The sequence below is a fragment of the Mustela erminea genome, chromosome 9 (assembly GCF_009829155.1).
Source record: "Mustela erminea isolate mMusErm1 chromosome 9, mMusErm1.Pri, whole genome shotgun sequence".
Taxonomy (NCBI): Eukaryota; Metazoa; Chordata; class Mammalia; order Carnivora; family Mustelidae; genus Mustela; species Mustela erminea.
This window is the reverse complement of record NC_045622.1, coordinates 4,652,804-4,672,663: the sequence shown is the minus strand read 5'-3', so window position 1 is coordinate 4,672,663 and position 19,860 is coordinate 4,652,804.

Sequence of the window (19,860 nt, the reverse complement as noted above, 5' to 3'; positions counted from 1 at the left end):
TCTATCACGCCGTCTGTGTGTGTTTTAGACCATTCGGGCCCCTATAACAGAATACCATATACCGGGTGACTTACAAACAACAGAAACATTTGTGTCTCACAGTTCTGCAGGCTGGGAAGTCCCAGATCAAGCCAGTAGCAGATGTGGTGCCTGGTGAGGACACTCTGACTAGTTCATACACACGGTGTCGCCGCCTTCTCACTCTGTCGCCATAGGTGTAGGAGCAAGAGAACTCTCTGGGGTCTTTTTTATTAGAGCATTAATCCCTCTTTTATATATTCGTTAGCTATCTTCTGCAGTTTTTATAAGGACTCCCCTCTCATGAGTTAACCCCCGCCAAAGCCCCTCGCCCAGTACCACCGCACTGGGAGCTAGGATTTCACCCTGTGAATTTCGAGGTGACACAGCATTCAGCCCACAACGGTGTATGTGACAGGAGTGATGCGTGGATTGACGGGGAAAGGAGGCACAGTTACTGAAACTGCATAAAAGAAGGACATCTACTAGACTGGAGATAGAGGTTCAGGAAGGCTCTTTATCAGAGGTAACAGCTAGGCTGTGACCTCAAGTGGCAGAGCAGTATCCAGGCCGAGTGGCAGGAAAGAGAGTGAAGGGGAAGCTGGGTCAGAATCTGCCAGTTGTCTCCGGGTGCATTTTCCCTTTGTTCTTCAGTCACAGAATTGTGGGATTTTAGCCAGGCACATGGCTGCCCCAAACAGAAAGTGCAGCTCTGGGCCTCCCTGGCGGTTAGGTGCTGCCTGTCACATGGTGGGTGACAGGTAAGCGTGCGCGCCGTGGGAGCTGCTGCCAGGACGTCCTCTTAGAGGAAAGGGATATGCGCTCCTCACCCTCATGTTTCTTTCCTCCTCGGTGCCATGCACTCGTGATGGACCGGAGCTACAGCAACCATTTTAGACCCTGGAGTAAACTGAGGCACAGAGGCTGCCCAGCGCAGAACCACAAGCCCTGACTCCTTGCCACTGTGTTTACAGCAGCCCTAGCTGGTGACCGGAGTATGTGAGCAGGAAACAGATGAGCTCATGTGAGTCCTTGTCACCAGCAGCAAATTCAGTTCTCACCAAATTATAGGTAAAATAAAGGCATTTAGAAAACCTAAAGGTGAGTGACAGCATGGTGCCTGCCTTCTCAGAACCAAAGCTACTCGAGAAGGTACAGGCCAGCCTAAACTGAGTGCAGGTGTCAGCACGGGCAGGACACGGCTCCAGAATGTCCTGTCTGCCTTGATGAGGAGTTCGGACCTTATTCGGAGAATGTAAGGGATTATGGATGAGGTGGAAGCTGGGAATAACCTGACTGTGGTTATGATATGGAAAAAAGGCTTGATGGTAGTATGGGGAAGGGATGTGAGCCTGGATGCCAGGAGAGTTGTTGAGGGGCATGCGGCATCATTGTGGGGGGCGGGGAGCGACGCTGCTGGCCTGGGTGGGGGGCGGGCCGGAGTGGTGGCACAGGTCCGGAAAATCGCCTAAGGTCTCTCCGCCTCAAGTAAGACCCTTTCAATGGATCTTTCCTTTGCCCTCTGTGATGGCCTCTCCTTTCCCTCTCTTTCCAGTTAGAAGGGGCTACTTACAGACTTGGGGAAGATCATTTCTGCCCCGCACGTGCGCTCTTCCCCCAGGCAGCAGATGCTCCGCGAGCTCACTTGTCCACAGACACCTCTGCATTGATTCAACGGCCTGATTAGCGTCCTGTTATTCAAGGTGGATTTTTAAGAACCACAACTAAAATATTTCATGGGGGGTGTTCTTTGTTCATCAGTTTCTTTAACAAGGAGTTGTGATTATAACAAGTTTTATTAAAAACACTTTAAGCAGAGCCAAATCAAGAGCAGGTCAAGGAGGCAATTGGCCGCCATCAATTTCTAAGGGAGACTAAAGTATCTCTACAAGTCGAGCAGACCACACAGGATGGTTGTTCATTCAGAACATTTTCCAGGTGCGTAGGGGATGCTGTGGGCAGTCATTCTTTGTTAAGCTGTGTGCTGGTGATGGTTAATTTTATGTGCTGACTTGACTGGGCCCATAGGGTGCCCAGATAGTGGGCCGAGTGTTGCTCTGTGTGTTTCTGTGGGGGTGTCTAGGGATGACGTTAACATTTAGAACAATGGGTGGATGGTTGGTCTGATGCTGGCGCGAGTCCGCAGAGGGCAGGGAGGGAATGAGGGCGACTGTGCCGGCCGGGTCGGCCCGGGTTTAAGCAGCCGGGCGCTTACTCCCAAGGCTCGTGTTGGGCGGCCGCAAGAGGCCCTAACCCTAACCCTAACCCTAACCCTAACCCTAACCCGGAATCCGACAGTTGACAGAGGGCTTACCAGGGTTCAGTCTCCTGTACTGCAGGGACGGTCTCAGCACAACCTCCCTCTCTCGAGGTGATTCCTTGACAGGGGCTCCAGCTGTGGGAATGGTGGGCAGAAGGTGCGTTCCAAGGATGGGGGCAGGTGAGGAGCCTCCGACTGCCCCGTTCTCTCCGGGGTCAGCCAGTGGTCATGCCCTCAACGACTTTCTCTCAAGTGCACGAGAGCACATTGCTCTCCCTATCAGCTGAAGGCCTGAGCATGGCAGGAAGGCCTTCCGTGAGTCAGACTGCTTCCCAGCCTCACGACCTTCACACTGGGGCACTGGCCTTTTTTCCTGCCTTTGTACTTGAACTGAAATGTTGACCCTTGCTGGGTCTCCAGTGTGCTGGCCTCTGCGTGGGAACTCAGCCATCAGCTCTCTGCTCCTCGGGCCTTTGGATTCGGACTGGAACTGAACCATCGGTCCTCCTGGGTCTGCACCTGCTGACTCTCCTGTAGGTTTGAGACTTGTCGCCCCATAATCACGTGAGTCAATCCTGAACTCTCTCTCTGTCTGTATGCACATGTATGTATGTCTCCCCCGTGAACCCTGGCCGAAGCAATGCCTGCTTGGCCGCAGGTGACAGAGCATCTTCTGAGGATGGGGGCCCCATGTGAGCTGGGGCCGGGCCGGGTGCTTGGTGGAACAGGGGGAGGACGGGACTTCTTGCTCCACTTTTGTCAGTTCAGATGCCTTCGACGAAAGAGAAAGTTGTTCTCCAACTATGGTAACCAGTAATGAAGTCCCCTCATGTGGCCTGAAGTCTGGGACTGGGGCAGGCTTTGCAGCTGGTGGATTTAGTGGCACGGGTGTGGCATCCAGAACCTGGATTATTTTCTACGTCTTCCATCCACCATGCACAGACCTGGTGCCACTGTGAGCCAGTCCCAATGCAGTAGTAATAGGGGCCGCTAGTAACAGTACAGGAAGGCTCTGTGTTTCCTCATTCAGAGAGCGAGAGGGTGGGTGTGTGGGAGAGAAAGGGGCAAAACAGACAAGCCACCATGATAGACAGTCATTTTCTGAACCAATTTAGGCCCCAAGCCTCCCCCTGGAGCTTTAGCTGACGCTGCAGAAGCTGATGGCTTCTGCATCATGAGCTGATAGCCTACGGCGACATTCCTGGGGTTACCGTGATCGGCATAGGCCCATGGTTTTCACAGAAGGGACACTGTTCACTTCAGGGGAACTTGGAGATGTGTAGTGAAGTCTTGCGGTTGCCCTGATGATTGGGGCGCTTTGGCATTTAGTAGGAAGATGGTAAACGATGACAAACACCCTGTAAGTTCGGGACTGTTTCTCACAGTAAAACCGTTTCCTATTCCAAGCGGTTTCAAATGTCCTGAAACACGCAGTCTACTCTAAATATAACTATTGGTGGTATTTTTAGTCCATGAGATGAGCAATTTTTAGTAAAAATTACTTGAAATATGAAAAAACCGCACAGGTTTTTATGGAAAGAGGATTAAATGACGTAAAACACCAGCTAGGATGGGGTGGCACGTGGCAGACAAATACTTTCACTGAGAACTGCTGAAAATGGTAAAAGGAAGGAAAACCATGTGTTCAGGGGCCCTGGAGAGTCACTGAGGAAGTGAGGCTCCAAAGTCTTGATCCCAGAGACCAGGTGGGCGGACGCTGTGCCGTTGCTTCCGCCCTCCCAGCATCTCCCGGCTCTCGGCCTGGGGGCCAGCGGCTGGGAGTCTGGGCAGAAGGTGAAGCCTCCATCATCACCATTAAACAAGGACCTCTGGCTTCCCTTTGTAACTGTAGCTGGCACGGACGTGAGCCTGTCGTTTTCTTTTTCCTCAGGAGCACTCACGAGCCTCCCACCAACCGCCTTCTGCTCCAGGTGGCCGTGGGTGAATGCTCCAGGTGACTGGGGGGCACAGGCTGCTGCGGGACACTGGCTGCTGGGGGGAGAGGCTGCTGGGGGGCACTGGCTGCTGTGACCCCCTTACCCACTGACACACTAAACTTCCGGATTTGGTTCCCAGAGTGGGTCAAATGAAGCGTCCACATTGCAGAACTTCATCCCAGGGAGAGGTTGCGAAGAAGAAGCGGCCGGTGCGTGAGGATTATCTCAGCGACGGGGGAGGAGCCGGGGTATTTCTGCATCAGCTCCCATGTGCTGTTCATGGGGAGATACTTGTTGGGGTGATCATCTCCCATCCCTTCTGGACTGCCATGGGTACACGGGATCCTTCTGCCATTCCAGAAAAGCCCCTCACGCAGAGAGAAGGGGATGAAACCAGTTAGAAATTGTCTACACCATAGTGAAGTGGCACAGACAAGGTCTGCAATGCCTGGGGGGCTGGTGTGCAGTGGTCACTTAGGCTCTGACTGTAAGATTTGGGAGGAGGGGAAGAAAATGGTGAGAATAATCTGTAAACGTTTTTGGAGGGGAATAATGGCTTTAAAGTGGAATAAAGCTGCTTCCGTGCGTTCTTCTCCTAGAAAAAGAACAAAAACAACACAAAATTTAAGACAAATCAAGGATAACAAGAAATAGGAGCATTGTATCTCCAAACCAGCCTATGAGGATGAGAGGCCGGTAGAGGGGCGGTTAAGGAGCTGGGAGGTGGGGTGGAAGTCAAGCCCAGGTCCAGACAGAGAGGACACAGATGGGAATAAGCCAATTTACTCAGCTGATCCCCAGAAAGCCTCGTCACTGGGTACCCCGGGGGCCAGAAAGGTGGGAGGCTAAAGATAGGGAATGAGTTAGAAGCAGTTCTTGGAAAGTTGTGCAGAGAATGAGGCTCCTCACTCTGCCTCTTCTTGCTTAGCCAAACTCCAGGATTCCAGGCGGGCAGGGGCAAGGCGTCAGACCTAAAATTGAGGATTCTGTTAAAATGCAAGAACAGAAAGATAAGGCTCCAGCCTTTTCCCCTAGGCAACTCTGGAACATGAAGAGCAAATTCCAAAAAAATAGTAAAAAAATAAAGAATAGAAGAAATGGTAGGCTATAGCTATTCATAAGTACGTTTTAGGAAGAGATAACCAGAAACAGGAAAGAACTCTTAAAAATTAAAAAAGTAACATGTAAAACTTGAACAGATCATTGAAAATGAGGTTTTCAGAGTCAAAGAATAGACAGTAAGGCAGAAGAGTTAAGGAAATTTAAGAAGCAATTCAACGTGGGACAAGTACGGGTCGCAGGAGGGAAAGACAGAGTCACAGGGATAAGACCAGGAGACCTGAGAGTTTCCCAGAAAGAGGAGTAAAAGAAGAGGTGATAGCAAAGCTGAAGGATAAGCCCAGGTGCTCCAGCATCATCATGGGGGGTTCCAGAAGATGAGCCGGAGGGAAGAAAGGGGCCCATGTAGTCCTATTAAAACTTCCGTAAAGCTGAAACACGGGAATTTGTCAGTGGGAAATGCCTGCCGAGTCCCCAGCATGATGAAAGCAGAGGTCTCACATGGGGGCCCAATGTCGTGCAATTTTACAATGTAGGAGATGAAAAGAGATTTCAGAAGCTTCCAGAGAGACAACAGGAGCACATACAGAGGACTGGGAGTCGGAATAGCAATGCTTGACACTGGAAGATGGTGGGAAAGGTTTTCAACGTTGGGAAGGAACATCATTGTTCAACATGGAACTCGTAACAGAGCAAAATGATTGGTCTGGTCCACAGTAGAATAAAAAGATTTCAGGCACATACGATTTCAAAAATATGTCTCCCAAGAGCTCTATTTCAAGAAGATCTTGGTAGAAGCGCTCTATTCCACGGAAGGCTAACGTGAGAGAGAGGAGGACGATGGACCCTGGAAACAGAGAATCCAGCACAGGAAGAGGCAAGGAGGTGTCCAAGTGGACACAGGGCCCGGGGCCAGCCAGTCCAGACTAGATCCAGAAGAGGGAGGACTCCAGGAAGAACATCTCCAGAGAGGAAATGGACTCAGTAGATGACCTGACAGGTTTGAGCAAGAGGGAATTTGTATTGAGCAGTATTTTTATGGAGTTTTCAGAGGACGTGGAAAGAAAATTAAGAAATGAAGAAAATTAGAGATCATTATTAACCCTGGGGGGTGGGGGGGGACACTTGTACAAGAAAAGAACTGTAATTCTAGTTTGCTACTTGGCTCAGCATAAAGCAAATAGTGACTAAAATTGGTGACTCAGAAATACTGATGATGTAGCGAGAGGACTAAAGTTCTCTCGTCCTGTCGGACAGAGCAAGTCAGGAGATGCTGCTTACAGTGCGAGAGCCCCGCGGTGCATCCGTTATGCAGGGCTGCGGAGGTAACGAGAGGGGTAAGAGTGCTGGGGGTGATGGCGTCTGCGGGTGAGATCCTGCTGTCTTCAGCCCTGGCCCGGACTCCATTATTCACCCGCATTATTGCCTCCGTAGATGGAGGAGCGGATGATGAGTTCAGTCCAGACACAGAGAGCGCGGAGCCGCCCCTACGCGTGGAGACCAGCCTGACGAGCAGGAGGGCAACAGCTGGAGGGGAGAGCAGAGGGGGGCGCGGGTAGTGAGGCGGCTGGGACCGAGGCAGAAGCAACTCTCCGTCCGAGTCTTTGGGACACGGACGAGAGCCTAACACATAGTTGAACAGATGGAAAGTCTCCCTGAATCTGAGGCATCTCTGTCCTCACGGCCCCTGGCGCTGGATGACGCGGGGTCCACGCGGTGGCAGGTGGAGGGGGTGCGGCCCTGTGGCGGGCTCTCCACCGCGAACCGCTCTTCACGGGGAAATCGCTTCCCGGGGCGGGCCCTGCAATGAGGCTTCGGTGTCCTCCGAGCTGACTTAGCGTCTCCTAGCAGGTCTCCAGCAGGACAGGGCCGCGGAGAGGGGGTCTGGAATGAACCTGCTTGTCACGTTTATCTTAAAGGCTTTGAAGGAATTTTTTCTTTCCTGGGCACAGCGTCCTTGGACATGGTTAGAAGATTCTGGAGGGAGGACCCATGTGAGGGCAGGAAAGGAAAGGGAGAAACTTGTTGCTTCCCAGCCTGTGTCCTCTGTCTGTCACGCAGGGTTGTGTGGTCGTGTCCCGTGCTGTCCTTCCCCACTTTAGAAACAGCAGAATCCTCTACCCCTTTACCTTCTCATGTGCTAGACAAGACTGGATTCCTTGTTTGAGTAGAAGCATGCAAATGCTTAAGGGAAAGCAGCTTCTAATACATCAGACCTTGAATCCATGGCTAATAGACGAAGAACCAATAACAGGAAATTGGTATTTTCTTGCCATATATATATAAAAAATCCCCCCCCATTAATAGGAGCAAAATCTTTTACCAAATCTATGCTGCTTTCTTGATTTCAAAGAATCTTGTGGCAGAAAGGGCTTTTGTTAGAGTCTAGTGAACCGGTTTACTGGGGGATCACAGAAGGCCTCCTAAGCTCTTTGGACTTGAGACTGTTTATCTATAAATGAGGATGTTAGATACAAGTTGTCACTTAAGATTCCTTTTTTAAATTTAGTGATTTAATAACATGAAGATGCAGAGACTGATTTCTGTGGCATAAATTTTCCAAAGATTATTTCCTAAAGGCATGAACTTGAACTTCTAGGTAGGATAAATATAGTATGTTGCTTTTTCATCCTTGGCAAGCAGGGAAACAGAGTCAGTTATGCATTGGAGTTAACTGGTTTTCATGGCAAAATACTCAGCTCTGCTTTGTAATAATTCCTGTGACCCAGACCTGCGCCCCGCTAACCTCATCCAAACATGGCTAAGAAATACTGCCCCTTAGTCCATGGGTTGAAAAGAGGGGCCTACAAATAAGAGAAAAAGAAAAGAGAGGCCTCTTCTCCCTTGACAGCAACTTACTTTGACACTAGTGAACAATAAGAACTTTTATTAAAATTTTGGTTTTAAGTGTCAGTAGATATACTTATCCTAGTGGATGTAGATGCCTAGTTGAAGGATACTTTTCCTTCAGTCTTGAATATAATAAACATTGGTTAAACATCTGCTGTGTTCTGGGTGTCACTGTGAATTTCCAGAAGAGACCGAATCTGCACCATCATCTTGAGACTACCTAGAAATATAGAGGACACATGCCAGGCAAGACACAGGGAAATTGAACACCCTTTTGCAGAATATCTAAAAATAGTTTATCAACTCACATGCAAGACAGTCCCCATGGCTCAGAGTGTCCACTTTACAAAAGCAAAGAGCCAATTACAAAAATCAGATATTCCCTTGAGAATTTTAAAGATGGCTGCTCACTCAATAAGCTAACTAGCCTTCATCAAATCCTTTTTTCCCTACCACCCTGGCACTTTCTCATTTTATCTTCAACCTGGATACAATTATTATTTCTACTTTACACATTAGGGAACCCAGATGTGTAACTGCTGTGTATCAAGGTTAAGTATCTGGTCCAAGACCACCCTCGTTAGTGGTGGAGCTAGGAGTTGAAGGTGGATCTTTTTTGCTGTCACACCAGCCTGGGTTTTGTCCCCAAGTCTCTGCTGGTTATCATCCCATGCCCTCAGTAGGATCGCAATGAACTGTTGTGGCCAACTGTCACCAGAAACAGAGGATGGTCTCTGGTACTCAAACAACTGTATGCACAACGATCCGTGTCCTTGTCAGCCGTGTCATCCGTTAATCAACAAATGACAGCTCGGGTGCTGCTCATTGCTTTTCACCGCCTGTCCTGAGCTTTCGTTATTCGCAAGAACCCCGTTCCCCCTCAGCGAACGCCGCAATCACTGGGTCCCCCCTTCACTTCGCAGGGGTAACCAGCTCCGGCTGAAGGATGCTTCAGTTGTATGGGGACTCTTTCTAGTCCTCAGATCTGTAGGCCTGTGGACCAGAGATAAGCTAAAAAAAAAATGTGCAAACTACTTTGTCGTTAGGGTTAATGTCCAGCTGATACTCTTCTTTCCACAACTCCCTGTCTGTGTGATGCTCTCAAGACACTGCTATCCGAAGCAAAATATCAGATGTGAGAGCACTGTTCTTTTGTTGTACCCAGACGGTTTCTAGTTTCCAAACACACAGCCAATAAGAATTAATATCGGTGCTAAAATTTGTATAGTTTTCCGTACGGCTTATAAAGTAAATCATGAAATCATTACAAGTCCCCTCTGAGGTAGGGATCATCCCCAGTTTTTTGGAGATGAAACAAAGGCTCCGAGGAGTCACATCATTAATTATTTATTTATTTGGCAATCTGCAGAATTGCCCAGTGTCAGGATCACGGGACTTGGAAATAGACCAAGCTCTTAATTAAATTTCTGGCCAGTTTGCTAGCTATGTGATGCCTTCCAAGTTTTCTAGCCCCTGTGAAACTTCAGTTTTCCTATCTGTGCTTTGGGGCTGATCCAAGCACCCACTCATAGGAATGTGGTGAGAAATTAAATATGGTAATTCATGTAAAACATTGAACATGGTATTTGGAACGTAGTGTTGCTCAATAAAAATGGTGGCCGATGTTGTTGTTGTATTAGTATTGCTGCTTTTTCATCTGCATTCTGGGCATTGTGCTAGGAGCTGGAGATGGAACAGGAAAAGACATAGTCTAGTAAGCGTGCATAAATATTCACCGCTAGTAGGTAGAAGACACAAGATGATGTTTTCTGTTTCTTAATCCTTAACCCAATTTCTTAATCCTTAAACCAGTTTCATTTTAAGTGCATTAATCTCTTTGCAGTGAAGAAAAAGTGAAAAATTCAAAGAAATGCAAATAAAAGCTAGTTAAGAAAATGCTGCTATCTCATCAGCTGTTCAAGGTAAAAATGTTGTCCCTGGGTTCCGGGCAGAATCCCTTTTCCTTGAAGTGGAGGCCATCCTGATTTCCAGCATGTGAACCTGTGTGCCGTGGGGTTTGTTGGCCCTGCGGCTGGCTGAGCCTTCCCCCACAGAGTCATCACAGATTTCCAGTGTCCTCAGAAGATGTTGAAATCCTGATTGAAACAAATTTATCAATGATGATTGCAAAGACTATCATCCCAAGGAAGATACCATGTTGCAGAGGGGCTTGTTTAACAGGCTTCCAGAGTAGTTATGGTTTCCATAGAAACAAGCCTAAATCCTTCCTTTCATGCAATCCTGGAGGTCTCTGTAGACCTGAAAAATATGTTTGGAACCGTCAAAGCGCTGCTGCTGCTGAGAGAGCAGCATTTGTGGTCTGTCAAGCTGTCCCCGCCTGGCCCCACGCACTGGAAAGTTCAGTTAGGTTTCCGACTCTGACAAAGGAAACCCATCTTTCTCAAATGTTCTACTTGACGTGTCACTGTGCGTTCAATAGGCCAGTAAGCCAAAGAGTTAAATCCGGACCTCTTCTACACGGGACATGCAGCTTCTAGAAGAGGAGGTCTCTGCAGATCCACCTGCCACAGGTTCCTCATCACTGACTTGTCAGTTTCATAGTAATTACACCGTGTCCTCACCCTGCAGGCCAGGTCCTATCACTCAGTTTTCATTTGCTGGAAAGATGGCAGACCCTGGAGAATTTTAACCATCACGCTCCCAGAAAGCTCTTAGACGCGATTCATTCAAAATTCTTTCATTGTGAATCAACATCAAGATATTGACTGACTTCTTTTTCCCCTATTCAGAACTGGGCGGTTTCTCTATTGATATGAGCATATGCAAACCTGAGGGATAACTTCCATAAAAGGTGATTTGTGCCAGAAAGCTTCATGTGAAGCCTACCAGATCACAGTCCCAGCAGGTCTGTGACACAGATGAGTCACTCTGTATTCTAATAAGTGAAACACTGTAGTGATCCCAGGTCCTGATGGGTATACAGCTATCCGGTAGGGCTGCTTCGCCTCCAAACTGAGAAAGTCAGCAGTCTGGGGGCAGTGCAACGGTACACTCTCAGGCTGACTGGGAAGAGGGACCTTAGCTAACAAAGGATCACTAGCCACTGAGCAAACAGTGACATTTAACAAGAGTAAACTTTTCCTACTGTCTTCTCCAGCTCCCAAAGGTATTCAGTGCGGCATGATTGTAAACGGGATCACTGCAGTGCTCGTGCCCACCATCGTCAGGACTTCCCGTTTCTTCCTCATCCCCACCCACCCTTTCCACTTTATTGTATAATACGTTCACCGCCAACAACACAAATTATTTTTAAAAGGCGACATGAAAATTCTGTAAACTGGATCCAGCTCCAAACACATTAGTACCGTGAGTCGTGCCTTCCCGAAACACATACCTGAGTTTAGCTGCTCAAGAAAGTTGACAGCCACTACTCCATTCTTAAAAGATTCCATTTATTTATTTGAGAGACAGAGATCACAAGTAGGCAGAGAGGCAGGCAGAGAGAGAGAAGGAAGCAGGCTCCCTGCTGAGCAGAGAGCCCAATGTGGGGCTCGATCCCAAGACCCTAGGATCATGTCCTGAGCCGAAGGCAGAGGCTTTAACCCACTGAGCCACCCAGGTGCCCCGCCATCACCCATTCTTAAGTATGACTCCCTCCCCCAAGTCGAAGATGGTTTTTCCTGAACAGGAGTCTCAGGACTTAGACAAGCCATTGCTATCTTCAGTTCGTTTGTGCTTGACGATCAGCCACCCAAGAGATCCCTGACCAAGGACTTTGAAAAGTGGAGTTAGGGTAAGGAATATGTGTCTAGGGCTCGGGGAGTGGCTCCAGGTCTTAGATGGTGTGAACTCACACGCTGTGGAGGGGTGTGGTGGGGTAACAGGAATCGCGATGGGCAGGGATTGTTCCCCTAAGTTCTCCATGTTCCAGTCTTCATGTGCAGCTTTCTGTTTCCTGGGGGTTTCCTTCCTCCTCAGACTAGCTCTGATCGGGAGGAAGTGTTGGGGGTTTGTGTGGTGGCAATTCTCCCTGACGTTGCTGGGGCTGGGGTCTTTGGGATGAGGATTGTGGCTGCACTGACTGCATTTGTGTTCCTGATGGTCTGTACGTTCCCAGGGAGGCTCTGAATTAGAGAAGTAAGTTCAAGGGATGAAAAAAAAAAATCACGCTTCAGTATTGTTTTTAAACCAAGGTGGAGTGGATGGTCCATTGGAAATGTTCAATTCCTGTGGAGAAGCAATAGTAAATTCTTATGGTGTGATTATGGTGGTAAGGCCAGCTCTTAGGGTAACCAAAACAGACATATAAGGCAGATAGAGCAGTAATCAACTAGAGAAGGCAGAAATGTTAATGTACTGTTGCCGTGTGGTTTTCAAGTTTATTTGTGCAATAGCCACTTCTGGACTAGGCCAATGACCTATTTGTGAATCATTTTTCCCCTTTATTAATTTTTTCTCCTTACATTTGGCTGGTCGTTAGTGTCCCATCACTCGAATGTTATTCCTCCCCCTCTTTTTTTTCTTTCCCTGTTTATAAAGGCAACACATACTTCTTGCCAAAAGATGTAGTGAAATTCAGTAAGTTACAAAGAAGAAAGTAAAGGCTGCCCATAATCTGATTACTAAATGGCTGTTTACTTCTTTGGTGTGCATTTTCTCAGAACTTATACATATATATTCATATAAGTGGACACATTTTTTTTTAAAGACAAAAACAAGGACCATACTTTTTTGCAACCATTTCTCACTTAATATCTAAGTGGGGTTTTATATCAGTGAGTAAGGGCATACATATTTCGATGGATAAATACTATTCCATTCATTTAGTCATTCACGTAACAAGTAATTATGGCGCCCCTGGGACAGTTCTGAGACACAGTGATGGACAAGACTAAAAAGTCTCTAACTCAATTTAACTACTCTCTTAGCAGTGGCTGATCAGACCGTTCCACCATCTTTAAATGGACTTTTGTTCTTGCCTGGAACACTTGACAACCGGCAACAGAATTGAGGGGAAGGTAAATTTAATTTGGAAAGCTCATTCAGTATTTTAAGGTATTGAGCAAAACCGCTAGAAAAGCCTTTGCTACCGTTCAAAACATTCAAATAAAATCCTTCTTCTCTCTATCCATTCCAACAATAATAGCAACAGTAGGCACTTACTAAATGCAGCCTAAATTCATTCCACTGATAGCTTTAGCCCTCACAATAATGCTAGGAAGGAGACGAAATTACCAGTTGCATTATTATCCCCACTCCACAGCTGAAGGAAAAGCAGAGCAGTGGATGCCCGAGATCACAAAACAAATAAAGAGAAGAAAGGGGGTTTGAGTCTGATGGCCTGACTCCAGAAGCTTTCCTGTAAGCTCTTATTAACACTGAGCTCAGTGCCCAACTGTATTACTGAAGGATTGCTCGTGTGGTGGTTGTATTTCATGTCTGGCTCCTGGACAGGAGCGTGAGCTTCTTGGGGGCTGAGCCCATGCCATTTTCACGCGACCGGTCTGTCAGGGATGTTGAGTAAACTGAAGAATGCAGGAATGCGTGCGCGGGCGCTGTCCTGCAAACGTAACATAACTCCAAAGGGGGTAAGATTGGGTTGGACACTAGGTGTTCAGAAAATCTAATGAAAGTGCAAGCTTCTTATCAAAGCAATCCGTTCCACGAGTCAGAGGCATCTCTATTCCAGGATGAGATGTGACCAGTGTCACACATACCTTTCCACTCTGGTGTGTACAACTTGAGGAAAAAAATTCTAGATGCAGCATCATCTGGCTGTCTATATGTTCCATGGGTGTCCATTGTCTAGATGTTTGATGAAAGGTCTGTATTTGGAAGTAGTCAATGTTTCATGTCATGCTGGCAGCCCAGTCTTTATGCGTGAACTTTAACTTCTCATCCTGAGATTTTTTCCCTTCACAATTAATGCTATTTTTTAAAAGATTTTATTTATTTATTTGACAGACAGAGATCACAAGAAGGCAGAGAGGCAGGTAGAGAGAGAGGGAAGTAGGCACCCTCCTGAGCAGAGAGCCCAATGTGGGGCTCCATCCCAGGACCCTGGGACCATGACCTGGGCCAAAAGCAGAGGCTTTAACCCACTGAGCCACCCAGGCGCCCAATTAACGCTATTTTTAAGACTTGCTCAGGGCTAACTGATGAGACCCGTTTAGAAGTTAGAGCAAAAGCCGCAGCTTTCGGGTGGTGTTGGGTGTCTTTTCTTTTGGGATGGGGCCTCTATCCAAAGACGGCAGAGAAACCTCAGCCCCAGCTGCTGTTCTGGGCAGCAGGCTAAGGAGACGGGTGCTTCTTCACAGAGCCCCAACCAAATCTGTGGGAGGACTTGGTTGCCCCAGACCTGGGGGGCTGCTGCTGGCATTGCAGAGATCTGAGCCACAGACGCTAGACAGTCTGCTCTGTATGGGAAGCTGGCACAGTAGAGATTTGTCCCAAGGCCCATTTGATTTAAATATTATAAAGGTGTTATTTTGTTATATGTGACCCCTTTTATTCACCTTTGGATGGCATCTGTACACAGACTGTTTTCGAATTTTTTGCTTAGAGAGTTAAGGGGCTTTAGAGAATATTTGTTTTAAAAGGGGAGCATTGGGTCTCTAAGGGTCAGACCATACATCTCCAGAGTAAAAGTGTTCTGTACCATTGCAGGATTTCATTTCTCATAGAATTCTATTTTTTAGAAATGGAATTCCAGGTGAAGTTTAGTAGGGCGAGATGTTTTGTAAATATCCAGAGAGGATTCTTGAGCTAATGCTTGGACTGAGTCTCACCCGTGTTGAGTCTCTGCTTCCCCATGGAAGCTCTCTCCCTAGTGAATGTGCGATGTGACAGCATTTGGGGAGGGAGGGTTTTCTAAATGCAACAATTGTGTAGCCCGGAAGCCTCCTGGCCTTATGCCTGACGTGCTCAGATCTTTTCTTGAGGAAGATAAATCTGGCAGCAGGATTTTCAGATAAGAAAAATCACAGCTCCCAGACTGGGTCACTCACTCTGGAGGCAAGCAAAATTAAATAACGTTCGTCTTGTTTCCTTATACTTACTGATCCTTCTTTTCCCCTCTCATGATGCTTCCTGATTCTCAGGACTCTTTCATCTGCTCTCCTGAGATCTCAGAGCAGAGGAACCCCCCACAGGGAGTCTGTGGGTGAAGCGGTTGAACAGGTGATTACCTAGAACTGCCCTGGTCTTGGTGTCCCCTCACCTTCTCAACCTGCCCTGGAAGGTGAAGGCAAGCTTGTGTCTTTGCTTTTGGGGCTAACTCCTCTTTGGAGTGTGACTTCTTGGTGTCTTGGAGTCTGACTTCTTGGATAGCTTGTGATTTCAGGATCTTCCCTATTGCCTTATTAGACTCTTAGAAATCATTCTCATTCTGAGAAATTCAGTGTGAGCCTCACCTTAGAGCACCTATGCTCCTTTCCGTCGCGGAAAAGCCGTGCACGTCCTATCTTCTGGGTGGAGGCAGCTGGGTTGATAAGGAACAGACTCCATTCGGCTCCCCGCCGTGGGATAGTTTCAGTAAGCGGAGCGAGGTGCGCTGGAGCCGGAGGGCGGGGCCCACGCGGGCTGCACCCCTGACTCACATCTGAGGCTGCGCTTCTCCACACGCTTTACAGTGTTCGATGCCTCCTTTGTCCCCTCATGTTTGTGGGAAGGTACACTTCGTTTACAAACACGTTTCACATACGCGTTCCTGTGAAATTTTGCGGTAGCATTTGTATTTTTGCAAGCAGACGTGAAGGCGAGAACGTGATGACGGTGAGCGCAGAGCCGGGGAGGAGAGGAGCCGGAGGGCCCCCGAGACAGCTGGGATTCCAGTGTGGAGGGAAACCCATGTCCCACCGATGTCCGCATGAGCTCTTCTGCCAGGCTAAAACAAATCTCAAGCGCCCCCCCCCCCCGCCCCCCACCTCTTGTCCTTCAGGTTTCAAGGTGTTAGTGAGGTACGGTCTGGGAAAGGAAATTCAATAATATATTAAATCCATCACACCCTTGATCAGATTAGCTGTACCTCAAGAGACCTTTGGGAAAGGGCATTGGAGGAGGGAAGGAGGAAGAGACGGGGAAACGCGCACAGGTGAGCTCCGCTGGGTTGGGGGGACTCAGCAGGAAATTACCTGAGGGCTTGACTCTGGGGATGGGGTGGGGCAGGGAGTCCTTGGAAGGTTGGAAGGCACTGGGAGGATGAGAGAGAAGGGGTCAGGGAGGGTGCAGGGGTCAACTTCTCCAGCAGGTGCACTGGCAAGCAGAGTGCATAGAGCCGAGGCAGCCAGTCCTGCAGATTCCTTTCTCTCTTTCTCTCTTCCCCATGCAGCTTCCTCTAAAACAGGCCCGTCCTGGGGCCTCTGCAGCCTCTGGACTGGACTAACAGTGCTTTGTGCTCCCGGCCCTCCCGAAGAGGTCAACTCTAGGACTCGTGGTGGTGTCAGCCCTACCACTGGGCAGCCCCCCTGCTGGGACCTCCAGCCAGGCCCGCACAGCCTGCTCCCTGCCCGTGTGCCCCTGAGTGACGTTGTCCTCCCGGCCCCTGCCTCTCCTTCCGCCGGTTCTTGTGTCAGAGCGAGAGACACACACTTTTTAGGATCGAGGCACAGAGCTCTGTACATACGATCTAAAGCCTGATTTTGCATCCAATTGTCTCAAGTATTCTCAGATTATTTCATCCTAAGTAACTCAGTCTTGCAAAAAGTGTCAAGTTTGAAGCTAGGATATTAAAAAAAAAAAATCTGTCTTCCTCAAGAAATGCAGCTTAGAATTTTTGCTTTGGGAGGATAATTTCCTAGTGGAAATTTCCTGCCTAGCCCTCTGTCCTAATTTCACTTCCTCGAGCTGTTTTTTCTCCTGTAGGCTACCAGCTCAGCAGGTGAGTTCGGGTCTCCCTGGTACATAAGAAACTTAAGATTCAAAGAATCTTTTGACAGTTGATGAGCAAAAGGTACGAATCCAGAAGAGTTTTAGTTCTGCATGTGGCCTAAACATTCTTGTGGGCCCTTGGGAAAATCAGTTCCTGTCTGAGGAACTGGAAATTGAGGCCAACAGTGCCTCTCTGATCCCGGAGGACCATGCAGGGAACAAGACCAGAAGTGTGCACTTAAGTGCCTGTTTGTGGGTGTGCCGCCCCAAGCCCAGGATGGGGACCCCGTTTTCTCATCTGGGTTAATGCATATCGGGGAAAACGCAGGTTGTACTCGGATTGGGACGTCTGTGCTCTCTGTGACCATGTCTTTGTCCTCTTGAGTTTTCTTTGCTTTTCACTCTCTCATTAACCTTCCTGTTGAGAAAATCCCAACTTGCCATGTTTCACTAGGCTAAGAGGAAAGGAATTTTTCTACTCGCATCTCCCAAGTCAGCTACAACCCACATTCTGAGAGATTCTTGGAGGCACCTGGAGGGTGCTCAGTTGGTGAAGTGTCTGCCTTCAGCTCAGGTCATGATCCCGGGGTCCTAGGGTTGAGCTCTCTGCTCGGCGGGGAGTCTGCTTCTCCCTCTCCCTCTGCCTCTCTCCACTGCTCCCACTCTATCTCTGACTCACATAAATAAATCAAAAAAGAAAGAAATTCTTGCGATTCATTTAAAAACTCTTTTCTTGAGTGTTAAAGCAATTCTCTATTCCATTCTCCCCCCACCGTCATTCCCTCCTCCCTCATCACCTTCTTACTCCTTTTTCTGGCTTTGGGTTAGAATCACAGTCTACTCACCTTGGATAATCTCTTCGTTGTAAAATGTAATGACCCCTTTGTAATGGAAAAACAAAATGGGAATATTCTGTGGGAGGTGGGGAAGGGTGATTTTCTCCCCAGTTTCTGCCAGCCTGAAGAATGGTGTGCAGATAATTCGAGAACCTGTGGAGGTGGGCTTACACCCCTTCTTCTGAAGTCGGCGGACAAGATGGCACATTTCATTTCCCTTGGTGTTAGCATCCCAGCGGGACTAGAAAGCTCTGGTCATTAGTCAGCGAAGCGATTCTCTAGTGTCCTGCGGAAGCAGCTTCTCTTCTGTCATCAGTTTGTGATAATCCAGCGGTTGGGCAGACGGGATTTCTCGTGTCTGGTTTCGCTATACATTGCAGAAATGTTCCTCCGCCCCTCTCATGATGTGGTGGATGGTTCCACACAGAACGAGTGGACAAAGCGGTGGGCCACGCTTCCCAAAATAGAACAGGAAGTCTGTTTACCAATAAGAGAGCAGTGAGAAAAGCTCCAGTTGGCTTTGTCCCATGTTCATGAAGAGACCTGGCATTGTCCCGACCTTCTCTGGGTCCCTTTTTTTTTTTTTTTTTTGATTTGCAAAAAATGGTGTGGAAAAGAAACCTGTGACACACACTCGCATAAGCAGCAGTAGGAAAGGCAAGAAAAATCCTGCTGGACAGAACAGCAAACCCCATGGGGTTCCACATACCTGGCTTCAGGTTGGCAGAGTCTGTCGGCTCCCCTTCTGCCATCTGTCACTGCTGTTTTGGTGACATTACGCAGCCCATGGTAGCCAGAGAGGCTGGTCGGATGTTACCTTGTGTGAGGCCAGAGGAGTTGGCCCAACCACTTGGGGCTTAGCGAGGTGCTTCTTGTTCTCGGGAGAACTCCCCCTTCCTGAGCAGAGCTCTGCGGGATTCCCCGGGAGGCCAGACTTTGTTTTTTAAGCACTTTGGCTTCAGCCAGAGCAGCTCTCTTAGTCTGTGTTTTATATAAACCGGTATCCGATAAAATATTTGGTTTGAAACCTGCCCATCTCCCACTGCTTTTAGGAATGAACGTATCTTTACAAACAGCCCAGAACTTAATTTGTTTTCTGAAAATCAAACACATTCTGGAAGGGAACCCTTATTTCAAGATAACCTCTTTAATTTATTCTTCTGAGAAGCAGAGTCATTTTGTAAGCTTAATGATGATTGCTAATTTTTTGTTTCCCTAAAAATCCCGATCTTTCTTTCTAGGTTAAATTTGCCCTAAGGCTGGTGTGTACATCCAGATACAACAGAGCCATGATGCAAGTCTCCCGCTTCCGTCCCTCCCCTCAGTCTTCACATTTGTCTACAGCTCCAGGCTTTTCTGAAACGCTGACATGTCGCCTCCGTCTCCTCACGCCCACATTTCTGCAGGGTCCAGCTAGAAATCCGCATCTTTAATGAGTATCTCCCACTGATAGACATCTTTTCTTCCTTTGCCTCTTAAATTTTGTTTTACCGTGGGTAGTATGTATGTGAGTGGAAGCCCTGATTTGTGGCTCCTTGGATGCTGTGTCATTATTTATTACCCAACATCTCCACCCACACAGGAGAGAGGACAACATCCTCCTCAGGGACAGGGGAGTTAGTCGTCAGCAAGCGCGGACCCTGCAGTCCCTCTCTGCCTTGAAAGACGACCTCCTTGGCTTACCAGCTGGGTGGCTTTGGACAAGCTTCTCCCTGGGCATTAGTTATTATTCTAGCTGCAACTTGGAGCTAATAATAACCTATTTGGTTGTCATGAGGATTAAATTCAATTATAGGTGTCAAAGACTTAGAGCCCTCGGCACAGTGTCAGCTCTCAAAAATATGTTAAATATTTTTATTACCCCAAAGCTCCACTCAGGGAGGTAGACATTGTCTCTGTCTTGCAGGGGAAAAGCCGGGAGCTGAAGGTTAAAGAAGTGGGCCACATTTACATTCATCGGTGGTAGGGTTGGCCGGGCGACACACATCTCTCATCCCAGAGCTTCAGCTAACGACATTGCTTCAAATTTATGTGGAATCACCTCTGCCCTCCTGCCTCCTCACATCCTTTC